The following is a 17,238-nucleotide window of genomic DNA, read 5'->3' as shown; positions in this document are numbered from 1 at the left end:
TAATAGAGGCCAAAGATCTATCAGAGTTTGGAGCCCTAAAAATACAGATTTCCTAAAATACAAAAAACAACCTATCCTAGCGTACAGCTGAGGTGTGGAAAGTGTTACACTCATATTCAAAAAGTGCTTGCCCTGCACTTAGGGAATAAACATTTATTTGAATCTCTAGATTGTCTGCACCACAGTGGTACCTAGTGTGCGTGTGTCCTTCCATACATGTTGAAGTTACTGTGCCGTGTTCTGTCCAATTCATTTAGTCACACTGACTTTGATAGCCGCTATTAAAAAAGTTAGTGTGAAAAAAACACTTAGAGAAGGTCTACAGCACAGTAACATCACCACTTACAAAAGAATGCATACACACTAGGGACAATTGAGGCACAACGCCATCCAGAGATTCAAATTAATGTTTATTCCCTACATGCAGGGCAAGTACTTTTTAAATGTAAGTGTAACACTTTATTTACCAAAATTGTTTTAAATAAACCAAGTTATCGTGATGATGTATCCTTGCTTTTTTGCACTGTGAGCGTCTATATATGCTACTGGAGGAGAAGGGAACAGAGATTAGGAGTGAACAGAAATACAGGTATCATAAGAAGAGGCACAAGAGTGAGTTTTGACCAAGTTATTAGTTTAAGGGGTCAAAATCTGTTTAACCTCAAAGGAGGCTGGAGTGTTTAAAGGTAGGAGAACACCACATCAGTGTCAAAAGTGGTTTGGAGGTGGAAGAAACAGCACAATGGATTGTATATTACACTAAAGTTTGATTATTTTATCGACTTGCTGCACTGTGGGCCACTATTTATAAGGATGTACTATGTATTTATGAATTTATATCAGTGTACCATGTTTTTCTGGTCCAATTTGGTGGAATAAGAATCACTGGAACCCTATACGTCTCTACCTTGTGCAGCAGTTGAGGAAGGATCTACATCAGAGGGAAGTCGTAATCCAGTTGGAATGGAGTCAAAGGGATCACTTGCGTATCTACTGCGCAGGCTAAAAGATCCCTGGTCTTGGCCACAAATATGGTAAGCTATGGTAAAGCCACATCTGCTTTTTACCATCTTTGCTAAAGATTATGAAAGAGACTGCTCTCCCGGGGTTCAGGCATTGACAGCTTGCAAATTCCGACTGCCAATAGTCCACTCCCAGAATGCCTCGAAGAAGACCCCCATGATACCCAGCATCCTTATGCAGAAGTGAATTGAGTGACAGTGTGACTGGAGAGTTAGGAAGAATTTTTCCAGAGAGTGGATGATTCCGGCTTGGTCTGTGTCCAAGATTAGACCTAAGTTCAGGCAAAGAGGACTTGAAAGCAGAAAATTGATGATCAAGCAAACAGTTTGAAGGAACTGGAGACTCCTTTGAACATTGTCAGACAAGACCATGACTAAGGAGTCCAGCAGCAAGAGGTCAACTAGGTAGCCTATGACATGAATTCCCTGAGTTCATAGAAATGCCAAAAGTGGGGCAAGCACTTTTTGAACAGCTGTGGTGCAGGTAAGAGCCCAAATGACAGTGTCAAACTAGAACTGCTCGTCTCCCATAGCAAAACGCAGGAAGCATTGTTGTGATGGGAATATAGGGATAGGCATCTTGTATGTCTACTGATGAAAGAAAATTCCCTGCTTTTAGAGAAGCAACGACAGATCTTGTAGATTCCATGTGGAATTTTGAAAAACAAAGAAATTAGTTTATTGATTTTAAGTCCAGTATTGGGGGTTGGATGTACCCATTTGGTTTTTGGACTGTAAGTAGGTTTAAATATATGCCTTGAAACCGTGTTTCTGCTGGAACTCGTAAAACGACTCCTTGTGCCTAAAGTTGGTGCAATGCAATCCTAAAATCTACATTTCTTTAGTCTGAAGCTGGCAGATTTGAAGGTAAAAAGCAACGAGGGGGCAGGGGTAAAAAAGCCTATTTTGTACCCTTTGAAATGACAGAATGGACCCAAAGGTCCGAAACATCACAAATCTAGACTGGCACAAAGACCAACGGATGTCCCCCAACTTCAAGGATTGGTGGCTCCCCTTCATTATTAACAGGGCAAGGCTTGGTAGGCCAGAGTTTGTGATGAAAGGATGTGTTTAGCTTTGGTTTTGAGGTTGATGCCTGGTGATAATGAAAGGATTCCTTACTTTGAGTTGAAATAGAGGCCATAGGACTAGAAGACTTTCTTGTGGGGCAGGAGTACCTTACACCACCACCCACTCCTCCCCTTTAACGTGACTGATAAATTTGTCAAGTGATTCCCTAAAGAGGCGTTCACCATGAAAGGACCTGCGTAGAAGACATCCAGCACTCACTGCCGGATGGCACGGTTTTACCACACTGGGAGCCTTTTAAGATACATTTTATTTTAATTCTGATAATAAATGTGAATAACATTTGTGAGTTATAGTATGGTTAATTCCCACAGAGAGGTCATGGTATAGTAATGAAAAATAAATTCAGACTGCTTTGTACATTTTTCTTATCAATTAAATCCAGCTTTTAGCCCCTAAATACTGTGCATGTGTAGAGTTTCTTGAAAATTGCTGAATGAGATTTTCAAAAGGCATCTACACAAAACATAAGGACTCAAAACATCAGCTGCAATTGGTCTAAGAGAGGAGGGTCTTCAAAGACAGGTCTCGGTTTATGTGTCTTGACCAGCTAGCAACAGTCTGGAAAATGGCATGGCAGCAATTGCCGACTTCAGGGCTGGACCTGCAAGAGCAAATAGGGCCTTTAAAAAATGAAACTCAAAAGTAGGGACATCCTCAATAGGAACTGTGACGTGTTTTTTGAAAACTGGCAAGATCCACTACCGGAACAGACTTTTTTTTTTTTTTAATCCATTTCCATAGAATGATCATCCAGATGATTATGGACCCCTCCCGGTCCTCCCTCCTAGCAGCATGCGGTAAACCACAGTGTGCCTGGAGGTGAACTGATATAGCTGCTGGGTCTGACAAGTATCCCCCATGAGTGTACGACTGGGAAGGAGTGAATTACTGGCTGTACCGGCCAGTCAGCCCCGCTGAAAGGAGAAGAGCTGTGATGTATCTTAATCACTCCTGCCGTGCTGTGTGAGAGCGGGATCGAGCGGGTTGAAGGAACGTAAGTCTTCCTGAAAGGATCACACTGACCATAACCGCTCGAGGATCCGTGAACGGAGACAAACAGATCCAAGTCTCTCTGCCCCTCTGTCCATTGCGGGATCGAGAGATGATCCAGCCAGTGAGTTATGCTTAGTCTGGGGATGGGGATTGCCAACAAATGAGGAGAGTGGCGGTGTATCATACTGGGACCGTGCGGATATTATTGTCTGTCTCTGCTTAGTGCTCAGTCGATTGCTAGATATGGAAAGACCATAAAGTATCCACTTTTACAGCTGTGGGAGGATATAAATCTCCGTGCAATATAAAAGTCTAGAAGGGGACTGGAGAAATATTTATTTCTGTTATATTTAAAAGAGGGATAGGATTTACTCACTCCTAAAGACAACTTGAATATTTTAAAGTCCTAGCCAGGGGCCATAGAGCGCAACTGACTTTAGATCTTCATGGTTTTGATATGAGCTAAATTAAATATGGTATCAACTGTCGGTGCTAAAGCAATTTCTTAAAGGCGCAGGTGTGCAAGAATAGTGTTGGATGTGCGTTTACTACAATAATCCTCATTCCATTGAGATCTGATTATAATATGCCTCCAAAAAGTGCTCATTCCCAGAAAACTAAAAGAGGATCCAACGGAGGTACAACTAAAGTCCCCCCGAAACCCCCAGTTACTCCCAAAACAGACATTAAGGGCTTTTTTCAGTATTCCCAGTCTCAAGTCATCTAGAAGGCTCTATAATTGCCGAAACAAACTCTGTGTCTCCTACAAGCGATATAGAGCCTAGATCCAACATTGGCGCTGTGGCTTATACACAACTTACAATGGATCAAGAGAGAGTGGAACAGAATCCTATGTGGGATATGCAGGCGTATATAAAGTCTTTACCTACTAGGGAGGATATGGACAAATATGTATACAGACTGGAAGCTTCGTATAAGGAGGAAATGCAGACATTGAGGTCTTCTTTAACTGACGTACAAAAAAAGATCACAGCTACAGATTCCAGACTGGACATTATTGACCATGTTGGAGGAGAAAAATCAAGAAGTTGATCGACGGTTAAAACATTTAATTGATGTTTCTGATGATTTGGAAAATAGAAGTAGACGTAACAATATAAGAATAAGAGGCTTACCGGAATCGGTGGGAATGGATGGCCTGAAAGTGGCTCTCCAAGGCATATTTAATGACTTATTGAAAAGGCCAAGGACAGCAGATCTTGAAATCGACAGAGCACACAGGGTAATGGGCCCCAGAGACAGAGAAACAACAAGACCAAGAGATGTTATATGCAGAATCCATTTCTTTTTTGTTAAAGATAGCATTATGGCAGCAGCCCGGGAACAACGCACCTTAGTATATGAGGGATCCCAGCTTTTGTTCCTACAGGACCTATCTAGATCTACATTGATGAAAAGGAGAGCGGTAAAGCCCTTACTGGACATTCTGAGATAAAAGGAGATATCATATAGATGGGGATTTCCCTTTCAAATTAAAGCGGAGTTCCACCCTAAAGTGGAACTTCCGCTCATCGGATTCCTCCCCCCCTCCGGTGTCACAATTGGCACCTTACAGGTATCTGCACCCACTTCCGGGTATAGCTAGCCGCAGAGTCCCCGCCCACCCCCGTTGTGTTGTGGGAAATACACAGTTCCCACAACACAACGGGGACCAGTGTAGACACGCAGCGCGACTCGCGCATGCGCAGTAGGGAACCGGGCAGTGAAGCCGCAGCGCTTCACTTCCCGATTCCCTCAGTGAGAATGGCGGCGGCATCGCTGGACCCCGGGACAGGTGAGTGTCCTTATTTTAAAAGTCAGCAGCTGCAGTATTTGCAGCTGCTGACATCTAAAAAAAAAAAATTTTAGCGAAACTCTGCTTTAAGGTTAATCATAATGGACATAATATTTCATTCCGGGACTTGGGGAACCTCCCTAATTTTTTTAGTAGATTTACCTGCATGGTCTCAAATATATTATGGTAACCCAGGAGGACATTACAGGGGATAGATCGATAGCCGAGTTGGGACAGGAGGGGGATGGCGGGTGGGGGGGTTGGGTAGGATGAGATAAAGAAAGGGAGAAGGAATTAGGTTTTCAGTAGGGCTTTTTCTTTTTTTTTGGAATTTGTTATCACAGTATGCATAGTATATTAGTTTTATATGCACTAAATGCTGCAGGATTACACTATATGGGGATACTGTAATCTACTTACTACACCGGGGAATTTGTTTGTGCAATGTTGCTGATAAATGCTTGGTTTTAAGTCGCCTGTATTATGGGTAGTAAGGGAAGGGGGGTGGGTTGGGGGGTGTTTTCTGCAATTAATTAAAGTAATTAAGCTCAAACACTGCTTGTGTAATTATGTCTAAACATTGTTTGGGGTATTTTGAAGGTTAGATGTGCCACGATGCAAAATTCATCATGAGGTTAGTAATTGTTTACTAAAATTGGGATAGGGTAGAAGGGGAAGGGAAGGGAAAAAAAGAGAAAAAAAAAAAAAAAGGGAATGGAAAAATAGGATTTTTTAACCACTTCAGCCCCGGAAGGTTTTACCCCCTTCCTGACCAGAGCACTTTTTACAATTCGGCACTGCGTCGCTTTAACTGCTAATTGCGCGGTCATGCAATGCTGTACCCAAACGAAATTTGCGTCCTTTTCTTCCCACAAATAGAGCTTTCTTTTGATAGTATTTGATCACCTCTGCCGTTTTTATTTTTTGCGCTATACACGGAAAAAGACCGAAAATTTTGAAAAAAAATGATATTTTCTACTTTTTGTTCTAAAAAAAATCCAATAAACTCAATTTTAGTCATACATTTAGGCCAAAATGTATTCGGCCACATGTCTTTGGTAAAAAAAATGTCAATAAGTGTATATTTATTGGTTTGCGCAAAAGTTATAGCGTCTACAAACTAGGGTACATTTTCTGGAATTTACACAGCCTTTAATTTATGACTGCCTATGTCGTTTCTTGAGGTGCTAAAATGGCAGGGCAGTACAAAACCCCCACAAATGACCCCATTTTGGAAAGTAGACACCCCAAGGAATTTGCTGAGAGGCATGTTGAGCCCATTGAATATTCATTTTTTTTGTCCCAAGTGATTGAACAATGACAAAAAAAAAAAAAAAAAAAATTACAAAAAGTTGTCACTAAATGATATATTGCTCACACAGGCCATGGGCATATGTGGAATTGCACCCCAAAATACATTTAGCTGCTTCTCCTGAGTATGGGGATACCACATGTGTGGGACTTTTTGGGAGCCTAGCCGCGTACAGGGCCCCGAAAACCAATCACTGCCTTCAGGATTTCTAAGGGCGTACATTTTTGATTTTACTCCTCACTACCTATCACAGTTTTGAAGGCCATAAAATGCCCAGATGACATAAAACCCCCCCAAATGACCCCATTTTGGAAAGTAGACACCCCAAGCTATTTATAAATTCTGAATTAGGGGATTGGCGCTGTTCACTAGTATGAGATAAAGAGATCCACTATAAACAAACTGCTACTCCAAGGAAAACATTTTACCCCAATTATAAATGAATAAAAAATATAGCATAGTGTAAATGCTGTTAGAAAAATAAAAATAAGTGCTAGGAATGGTCACAAAAATGTGCAGACTACCCAAAGTAAAAAAGAATATAATACATAAAAGGTGTGTAAAAAATGGAACTCCAAACAATAAGTGATCGGTCAAGTGTGTGTAGAAAGTGGTTGTCAGAGTCCACTGAGAATAAATGATGTTTGTGCAGTAAAAAGTGCAATAAAAAATATAAAAAGTGCAATAAAAAATATAAGTGAGTTATACCTAAGAGTGGGGGCAAACACACTGTTGCCCACTATAAATAAGTGTGTATAATGGTGTAGCCAAATATTAAAAAATTATATTGTTGACAAAGTCCAGGTGACCACAAAATTGTTATCAAAAAGCAACACAAAAACAACAAGTGCCGTGAATATTAATTCTGTCGTTAGGTAAAACAGTTCTAGTGCAACAGGCTAGTGCATCTTCAGAGGTTACAGGTAAGTCCGTCCCAATAGTGTACTGTCCAGGGTGGAGACCCCTCTAGTGCCCCCACTCACCAGAGTGCCCAACCCCTGCAGGGGTAATGAGCATGTAGATCCAAATCTGATGATCCAATCGGTCGGTGTCCCCCTCACCACCTTTTATCACTTGTGTCACCAGATCGTTCTCAGAGGACATCCATCCGGAACAGTTATCATGTGCAGGGAGAAGAGAAGAGCCTCATAGTGTAATTCCGAAAGTAGATTTATTAAACTTAAGCTCACAACAGGAATAAATAAAATCCGAAGATTAAAACAAATAAAAACAAATGGCACTCTGCCGGCTGACTCCACGTGAGAAGCCGCAGACAGAGCAGTGTGAGCGGCGTGCGTTCCACAGCCGTCTGCCGATGCCGGAAGTGCAGGACAACAACAAAAGGATAAAAAGACGTATGCGTACCAAGAGACCACGCCTTACGCGTTTCATCATCAAGACGTCATCTGAGGCGCGGCCATCTTGGTACACCATACGTCTATAAATACTGCACGGAGGCGCCACGGAAGCCAATCGAAAAAAGCGGTGTGTGACGAGCACATCCGCCCTGTTAATAAAAAATGGGAGGATTCGATGTAGTGCAAAATGGGGGATATGCTGTCGGACACCCCCTAGTGGGAGTTAAAGCAATAGATTCCAGGTAAAATGAGAAAGAGCGCCTCCGTGTGTACCAATAACTTAATGCCACCATTTTAACAAAACAATCCATACTACAACGAAATAGATATCTAATATATAGTACAAAAATCCATGTAGCAGAAGGAAATGAAAAAAGGAAGGGCCTTATCGATACAAACAATATAATGTCATATACACCAGATCATATATAATGCCATAATGTAAAGACTGGCCTATTAATGAGATGCCTGTATATAAATACTCATGAGTAAATACATATATAAATATTCATAAAAAACTATCTTAAACATTTTTTCAGAAAATTCTCTCAAGAGATTCATTGATACAAAAAGATTGTTCTAAATATCCCTAATTCCACAATACATTAGACAATTAAGTAGGTTATAAAAATAAAAAGACAGAATAAAACAGAAATAAAAATAGAAGGTTAAAAACGAGTACCATATAAGATAAAAATCCAAAAAAATTTTTTAAGATAAAAAGCCGGAAAGAATATGGTCGAAAATGATTGTGATATTTCTAATGTGAGGCCTGGGACATGCCATATGGAAAGTGTCAACCAGGCTCCGGATCCCAAGGGATGTGCCCTTAGATCCAAGTCTGGGATCATATATACAGCAACATTACCATCCACATCCAAAAACATATTTAGTGTATGAGTAAAGGAAAGATATTATAGCTTAAAAAATATATGAATGGGATACACCATAGAGTAAGATTTAATTAGGAAGGGGGAACATGGGTACCCAAAGTACACTAGCTATCTCACGTGACATATATTGTGCTATAATAAGAACCAGAAGGGGGCAATATAGTCATGGACCCTATATAATTATATACATATCATACTGTATGCCGTAAACGGAAGGGATGAAGTGGAGTCCCTATGTGCGTATGGATATTAAAAATTAGATAAGAAACAGTTAAGGTCGATGTCCACATTAAGTCCTCTAGGGACCAGACTATCCAAACGGTATATCCATCTAGTTTCGTTTTGGGATATCAATACCTTCTTACTCCCCCCCCTCCAATTATCCTTGATCGTGTCTATACCGTAAAACACCAAACCCGATGGATCTCTATGATGGAACTCGTCAAAGTGCCTGGAAAGGTTATGCTTAGGAAACCCCTTTCTTATATTAGTAATGTGCTCCCTAATACGCACACGTAGGGGTCTCGTGGTCCTGCCCACATATTGTTTCCGACAGGGACACTCAATGACGTAGGTCACATGGGTGGTGTTACACGTGATCAATTCTCTAATGTCAAACTCTGTACCTTTTCTAGAAAAGAAAGAGGACCTTTTCTTCGGTTGCTTTTTGCTAACCCGACATCCCAGACAATTCTGGCATCTATAAAAGCCTTTAAGGCCTGAGAACAGCTTAACATTTTTTGGAGGGTCTATAACATTATGTACCAGTTGGTTCCTGAGGGTAGGGGCCCTTCTGTAAATGAACCGTGGTTTTCTGGTAAGAATGTTCCCCAGCGTTCTGTCAGATTTTAAAATGGGCCAATATTTCCTCACTATATGTTCTATATTCCTGTATTGAGTGTTAAAACCCGTGATAAAAGCTATGTCCCCTGGCGAGTCCCTTTGCGTGTTGTTTCCCTTAGTGACTAAGAGGGAATCCCGGTCCAGATTCATTATCTCATTTTTCAGTTGCCGTAGGGAATCGATATGGTAACCCTTATCAGTGAATTTTTTAATCAACATATCAGATTGTTCACAATAATCCTCAACATTCCGACAATTCCTCCTTATTCTCAACAGCTGTCCCTTAGGGATGTTATCTTTCCATTTGGGGTGGTGACAGCTGGAGATGGGTATATACCCATTACGATCGGTGGTTTTGAAGTATGTTTTCGTGAACAATTCATCCCCTTCCTTAAAAATTTGAAGGTCCAGATAATCAATCGTGTAAAAGTCCGATTTTCCAGTAAACGAGATGCCAAAAGTGTTCTGATTGAGTTCATCAAGAAATTTTTGAAATGTGTCCGGGTTGCCTTCCCATAGAATGATGACATCATCGATGTAGCGGCGGTAAAATTTAATTTCTGGTCTCGAAATCCCATATATGTAGCGTTCTTCCAACATGTCCATAAATAAATTCGCCACACTGGGGGCGTATTTAGCCCCCATGGCTACCCCTTTTTTCTGAACATAGAACTCTTTCTTATACCAGAAATAGTTGCTCTCCATGGCCAGCTCCAATCCTTCCAGAATAAATTCAATCTGTTCATGTCTTAATTTAGATCTTTCATGCAAAGCTTTTTTTACCCCTCTCAGTCCGTCTTTCTGAGAAATACTCGTATACAGGGAATTCACATCTATGGTGGCCAATAGCCATTGGCCACTCCCTGAAATAGTTTTTAATTCATTAATCAACTGGGTGCTATCCCTAAGATAAGACTTCCCTTCCACCACTAGGGGTTTCAGGAATTGATCGATGTATTCCCCCAGTCTAGAGAATAGGGAGTCCACTCCACTTATAATAGGCCTCCCCGGTGGTTTGTTCAGTCTTTTATGTATTTTGGGCAGATGGTATATGACCGGGGTTTTGGTGGATTCGGGAATCAAATATTGAGCCTCTTTCTTATTAAGAATACCTGCTTCCAACCCTTTCTTTACGAATTTCTTCAGTTTCTTCTTATATTGTAACTTAGGGTTATGTTTCAGTTTGTTGTAGGTATTTTCTACTTTCAGTAGGTTTTCCATCTCTTCCTCATAATCCTCTTTCTTCAAAATGACTAGTCCACCCCCCTTGTCGGCAGGTCGTATCACCACTTGCTTCTTTTGACCGATTTCTTTAATGGTTTTCCAAATGTGGATGCTTCTTGACTTCTTAGTTTTCATTTTGGCCAGGTCACTCTCCACCATACGCTTAAAAGCCCCTATACACTGATCCCCTGGAACTTTGGGATTAAAAATTGAATTATTTTTAAGATGGGTATGGCTGTAGACTTCTGGTTCGGGTGGGGGGGTGGGCTTATTGTTCAGAGCAAAGTGCTTTTTTATCTTCAGTTTTCTGATAAATTTCTGTAGGTCAATGTATACCTCAAATTTATCGATACTTTTCTCGGGTGCGTACTTAAGTCCAAGATCCAATATCTTGAGTTCCTCCCTTGAAAAAACTACCTCACTAAGATTAAAAATGCCCTGGCCTAGTATACCCTTCTCCTTTTTCTTCCTCCCTCCTCGTTTTCCTCTTGTCTGTTTCTTCCGTACTCTCTGTATGCCTGTTCCGGTTCCCTCTCTGTATTCCTGCTCTCTCCAATCCCCGCATTCCTCCGTGGGTATAGAGGTAATGGATGACCCAGATGACCATTCACCCCCTGTGTTCTGTATGTACCCATGGGTCCATCCCCTCTTCTTCGAGTGTCGTAGGGTTCTGCCTGTGTTCCTCTCCAACCTGGACGCCGATACTGTACTCTCGCGTTCCATCTCTCAGGTGGTCTGTCCCTGGGTCTCCCCTGAAAAAAATCCCTACCCCCTGGGTTTTGTCTCGTGTTCCTAGGGCCCCAGTGTGGTGAGTACGGTCTCATCTCTCTGATGGGTGAGAACCTATTATGGGTCGGAACGTTGTACCGTGGGGTGCCTGGTGACCTCCCATAATAATGCTCATCTCTACTGCCTTCATATCCCCGAGTATAAATCGGAGTCCTCGGTGTTTCACCCCCTCTGATAGAAGGTATATGTTCAAATCTAGTCTGTCTTGGGATATTCTGGTTGGGTATTTCCATCCTATCCTCATCCTCACTGGAATTTTCATCCAGCGAAATTACATCGGGGTCTTCATTCATCATTTCATTATCCGTCTGCCATTTATAAACTTTCCGGTTGGTGTAGTCCAAAACATCCCTTTTAAACTTCTTTTGTTTCTTGGCTTGAATCTCTAGATCATATTTTTTAATGATCTCTTGCAGTTCCTTCTCCTTGGTTTTGTAGTCACTTTGGTTGCTATATGGTTGTAAAAGGGCTTTGATATTACTAATATTAGTTTCGATACCTCGTAATTTTAATTGTCTTCTTTTGACTATATTGCTTAAAAGTTCCTTTTCACATTTAGCAAAAAACGCAAACCACTCTTCCATGAGTCCAGAGTCATTAAGGCCGTCATTGGGAGGCCTTAATGACTCTGGAGGAAGAAAAAGGAGAAGGGTATACTAGGCCAGGGCATTTTTAATCTTAGTGAGGTAGTTTTTTCAAGGGAGGAACTCAAGATATTGGATCTTGGACTTAAGTACGCACCCGAGAAAAGTATCGATAAATTTGAGGTATACATTGACCTACAGAAATTTATCAGAAAACTGAAGATAAAAAAGCACTTTGCTCTGAACAATAAGCCCACCCCCCCACCCGAACCAGAAGTCTACAGCCATACCCATCTTAAAAATAATTCAATTTTTAATCCCAAAGTTCCAGGGGATCAGTGTATAGGGGCTTTTAAGCGTATGGTGGAGAGTGACCTGGCCAAAATGAAAACTAAGAAGTCAAGAAGCATCCACATTTGGAAAACCATTAAAGAAATCGGTCAAAAGAAGCAAGTGGTGATACGACCTGCCGACAAGGGGGGTGGACTAGTCATTTTGAAGAAAGAGGATTATGAGGAAGAGATGGAAAACCTACTGAAAGTAGAAAATACCTACAACAAACTGAAACATAACCCTAAGTTACAATATAAGAAGAAACTGAAGAAATTCGTAAAGAAAGGGTTGGAAGCAGGTATTCTTAATAAGAAAGAGGCTCAATATTTGATTCCCGAATCCACCAAAACCCCGGTCATATACCATCTGCCCAAAATACATAAAAGACTGAACAAACCACCGGGGAGGCCTATTATAAGTGGAGTGGACTCCCTATTCTCTAGACTGGGGGAATACATCGATCAATTCCTGAAACCCCTAGTGGTGGAAGGGAAGTCTTATCTTAGGGATAGCACCCAGTTGATTAATGAATTAAAAACTATTTCAGGGAGTGGCCAATGGCTATTGGCCACCATAGATGTGAATTCCCTGTATACGAGTATTTCTCAGAAAGACGGACTGAGAGGGGTAAAAAAAGCTTTGCATGAAAGATCTAAATTAAGACATGAACAGATTGAATTTATTCTGGAAGGATTGGAGCTGGCCATGGAGAGCAACTATTTCTGGTATAAGAAAGAGTTCTATGTTCAGAAAAAAGGGGTAGCCATGGGGGCTAAATACGCCCCCAGTGTGGCGAATTTATTTATGGACATGTTGGAAGAACGCTACATATATGGGATTTCGAGACCAGAAATTAAATTTTACCGCCGCTACATCGATGATGTCATCATTCTATGGGAAGGCAACCCGGACACATTTCAAAAATTTCTTGATGAACTCAATCAGAACACTTTTGGCATCTCGTTTACTGGAAAATCGGACTTTTACACGATTGATTATCTGGACCTTCAAATTTTTAAGGAAGGGGATGAATTGTTCACGAAAACATACTTCAAAACCACCGATCGTAATGGGTATATACCCATCTCCAGCTGTCACCACCCCAAATGGAAAGATAACATCCCTAAGGGACAGCTGTTGAGAATAAGGAGGAATTGTCGGAATGTTGAGGATTATTGTGAACAATCTGATATGTTGATTAAAAAATTCACTGATAAGGGTTACCATATCGATTCCCTACGGCAACTGAAAAATGAGATAATGAATCTGGACCGGGATTCCCTCTTAGTCACTAAGGGAAACAACACGCAAAGGGACTCGCCAGGGGACATAGCTTTTATCACGGGTTTTAACACTCAATACAGGAATATAGAACATATAGTGAGGAAATATTGGCCCATTTTAAAATCTGACAGAACGCTGGGGAACATTCTTACCAGAAAACCACGGTTCATTTACAGAAGGGCCCCTACCCTCAGGAACCAACTGGTACATAATGTTATAGACCCTCCAAAAAATGTTAAGCTGTTCTCAGGCCTTAAAGGCTTTTATAGATGCCAGAATTGTCTGGGATGTCGGGTTAGCAAAAAGCAACCGAAGAAAAGGTCCTCTTTCTTTTCTAGAAAAGGTACAGAGTTTGACATTAGAGAATTGATCACGTGTAACACCACCCATGTGACCTACGTCATTGAGTGTCCCTGTCGGAAACAATATGTGGGCAGGACCACGAGACCCCTACGTGTGCGTATTAGGGAGCACATTACTAATATAAGAAAGGGGTTTCCTAAGCATAACCTTTCCAGGCACTTTGACGAGTTCCATCATAGAGATCCATCGGGTTTGGTGTTTTACGGTATAGACACGATCAAGGATAATTGGAGGGGGGGGAGTAAGAAGGTATTGATATCCCAAAACGAAACTAGATGGATATACCGTTTGGATAGTCTGGTCCCTAGAGGACTTAATGTGGACATCGACCTTAACTGTTTCTTATCTAATTTTTAATATCCATACGCACATAGGGACTCCACTTCATCCCTTCCGTTTACGGCATACAGTATGATATGTATATAATTATATAGGGTCCATGACTATATTGCCCCCTTCTGGTTCTTATTATAGCACAATATATGTCACGTGAGATAGCTAGTGTACTTTGGGTACCCATGTTCCCCCTTCCTAATTAAATCTTACTCTATGGTGTATCCCATTCATATATTTTTTAAGCTATAATATCTTTCCTTTACTCATACACTAAATATGTTTTTGGATGTGGATGGTAATGTTGCTGTATATATGATCCCAGACTTGGATCTAAGGGCACATCCCTTGGGATCCGGAGCCTGGTTGACACTTTCCATATGGCATGTCCCAGGCCTCACATTAGAAATATCACAATCATTTTCGACCATATTCTTTCCGGCTTTTTATCTTAAAAAATTTTTTTGGATTTTTATCTTATATGATACTCGTTTTTAACCTTCTATTTTTATTTCTGTTTTATTCTGTCTTTTTATTTTTATAACCTACTTAATTGTCTAATGTATTGTGGAATTAGGGATATTTAGAACAATCTTTTTGTATCAATGAATCTCTTGAGAGAATTTTCTGAAAAAATGTTTAAGATAGTTTTTTATGAATATTTATATATGTATTTACTCATGAGTATTTATATACAGGCATCTCATTAATAGGCCAGTCTTTACATTATGGCATTATATATGATCTGGTGTATATGACATTATATTGTTTGTATCGATAAGGCCCTTCCTTTTTTCATTTCCTTCTGCTACATGGATTTTTGTACTATATATTAGATATCTATTTCGTTGTAGTATGGATTGTTTTGTTAAAATGGTGGCATTAAGTTATTGGTACACACGGAGGCGCTCTTTCTCATTTTACCTGGAATCTATTGCTTTAACTCCCACTAGGGGGTGTCCGACAGCATATCCCCCATTTTGCACTACATCGAATCCTCCCATTTTTTATTAACAGGGCGGATGTGCTCGTCACACACCGCTTTTTTCGATTGGCTTCCGTGGCGCCTCCGTGCAGTATTTATAGACGTATGGTGTACCAAGATGGCCGCGCCTCAGATGACGTCTTGATGACGAAACGCGTAAGGCGTGGTCTCTTGGTACGCATACGTCTTTTTATCCTTTTGTTGTTGTCCTGCACTTCCGGCATCGGCAGACGGCTGTGGAACGCACGCCGCTCACACTGCTCTGTCTGCGGCTTCTCACGTGGAGTCAGCCGGCAGAGTGCCATTTGTTTTTATTTGTTTTAATCTTCGGATTTTATTTATTCCTGTTGTGAGCTTAAGTTTAATAAATCTACTTTCGGAATTACACTATGAGGCTCTTCTCTTCTCCCTGCACATGATAACTGTTCCGGATGGATGTCCTCTGAGAACGATCTGGTGACACAAGTGATAAAAGGTGGTGAGGGGGACACCGACCGATTGGATCATCAGATTTGGATCTACATGCCCATTACCCCTGCAGGGGTTGGGCACTCTGGTGAGTGGGGGCACTAGAGGGGACTCCACCCTGGACAGTACACTATTGGGACGGACTTACCTGTAACCTCTGAAGATGCACTAGCCTGTTGCACTAGAACTGTTTTACCTAACGACAGAATTAATATTCACGGCACTTGTTGTTTTTGTGTTGCTTTTTGATAACAATTTTGTGGTCACCTGGACTTTGTCAACAATATAATTTTTTAATATTTGGCTACACCATTATACACACTTATTTATAGTGGGCAACAGTGTGTTTGCCCCCACTCTTAGGTATAACTCACTTATATTTTTTATTGCACTTTTTATATTTTTTATTGCACTTTTTACTGCACAAACATCATTTATTCTCAGTGGACTCTGACAACCACTTTCTACACACACTTGACCGATCACTTATTGTTTGGAGTTCCATTTTTTACACACCTTTTATGTATTATATTCTTTTTTACTTTGGGTAGTCTGCACATTTTTGTGACCATTCCTAGCACTTATTTTTATTTTTCTAACAGCATTTACACTATGCTATATTTTTTATTCATTTATAATTGGGGTAAAATGTTTTCCTTGGAGTAGCAGTTTGTTTATAGTGGATCTCTTTATCTCATACTAGTGAACAGCGCCAATCCCCTAATTCAGAATTTATAACTACAGGATCGCACCTTTGGGGCTTTCTTTATCTGGGGGGCTGCAGTTCAGTCACAAGCCCGTCCTAAGCGCAGAACACTACCATATACGTACCCCAAGCTATTTGCTTTGAGGCATGTTGAGTCCATGGAATGTTTTATATTTTGACACAAGTTGCGGGAAAGTGACAAATTTTTTTTTTTTTTTTTTTTTTTTGCACAAAGTTGTCACTAAATGATATATTGCTCACACAGGCCATGGGCATATGTGGAATTGCACCCCAAAATACATTTAGCTGCTTCTCCTGAGTATGGGGATACCACATGTGTGGGACTTTTTGGGAGCCTAGCCGCGTACGGGACCCCGAAAACCAATCACTGCCTTCAGGATTTCTAAGGGCGTACATTTTTGATTTTACTCCTCACTGCCTATCACAGTTTCGGAGGCCATGGAATGCCCAGGTGGCACAAACCCCCCCCAAATGACCCCATTTTGGAAAGTAGACACCCCAAGCTATTTGCTGAGAGGCATGGTGAGTATTTTGCAGCTCTCATTTGTTTTTGAAAATAAAGAAAGACGAGAAAAAAAATTTTTTTTTTTTCTTTTTTCAATTTTCAAAACTTTGTGACAAAAAGTGAGGTCTGCAAAATACTCACTATACCTCTCATCAAATAGCTTGGGGTGTCTACTTTCCAAAATGGGGTCATTTGGGGGGTTTTTTTGCCACCTGGGCATTCCATGGCCTCCGAAACTGTGATAGGCAGTGAAGAGTGAAATCAAAAATTTACGGCCTTAGAAAGCCTGAAGGCGGTGCTTGGTTTTCGGGGTCCCGTACGCGGCTAGGCTCCCA

General features: G+C 40.9%; 1 protein-coding gene across 1 annotated transcript in view; it reads right to left on the bottom strand.

Annotated features, from left to right (window-relative positions):
• Window positions 1–17,238, bottom strand: part of AQR (aquarius intron-binding spliceosomal factor) — a 214,182-nt gene that overhangs the window by 117,721 nt on the left and 79,223 nt on the right. The window lies entirely within an intron of this gene.

This window comes from Aquarana catesbeiana, linkage group LG13, assembly GCF_042186555.1.
Source record: "Aquarana catesbeiana isolate 2022-GZ linkage group LG13, ASM4218655v1, whole genome shotgun sequence".
In the NCBI taxonomy this organism is placed as follows: domain Eukaryota; kingdom Metazoa; phylum Chordata; class Amphibia; order Anura; family Ranidae; genus Aquarana; species Aquarana catesbeiana.
This window is presented reverse-complemented; position numbering and strand designations above follow the sequence as displayed.